Genomic DNA, 319 nt, shown 5'->3' with positions numbered 1-319 from the left:
CAAAACATGAAATCTGGTTAGAATTGAAATGTTTGGTATCTGTGTATATTTTTTCTTCATAAAGGACATCTTCTTGATATATTGATTGAGCATAAATTATCCAGGCACAAGGGATGAATGGGTCTTGTCTCTGTACATAACAGACATATACTTTGTTCTGTTTTATTTTATTGCATCTATGGAATAAAAACAAAGATAACATATCAGTGTAGATTCTCAGTCATCCAGGTAATGGAAATCCTAAGAGCTTGAATAAGGGCAACTGGACTTTTTCCTTTCACTTGGAAACAGTTTCACAGTTTGGATCTTCTTCACAAAG

Source organism: Odontesthes bonariensis, chromosome 23 (assembly GCF_027942865.1).
Source record: "Odontesthes bonariensis isolate fOdoBon6 chromosome 23, fOdoBon6.hap1, whole genome shotgun sequence".
Taxonomy (NCBI): Eukaryota; Metazoa; Chordata; class Actinopteri; order Atheriniformes; family Atherinopsidae; genus Odontesthes; species Odontesthes bonariensis.
The sequence above is the reverse complement of the archived record's forward strand: the minus strand, read 5'-3'. Positions refer to the sequence as shown.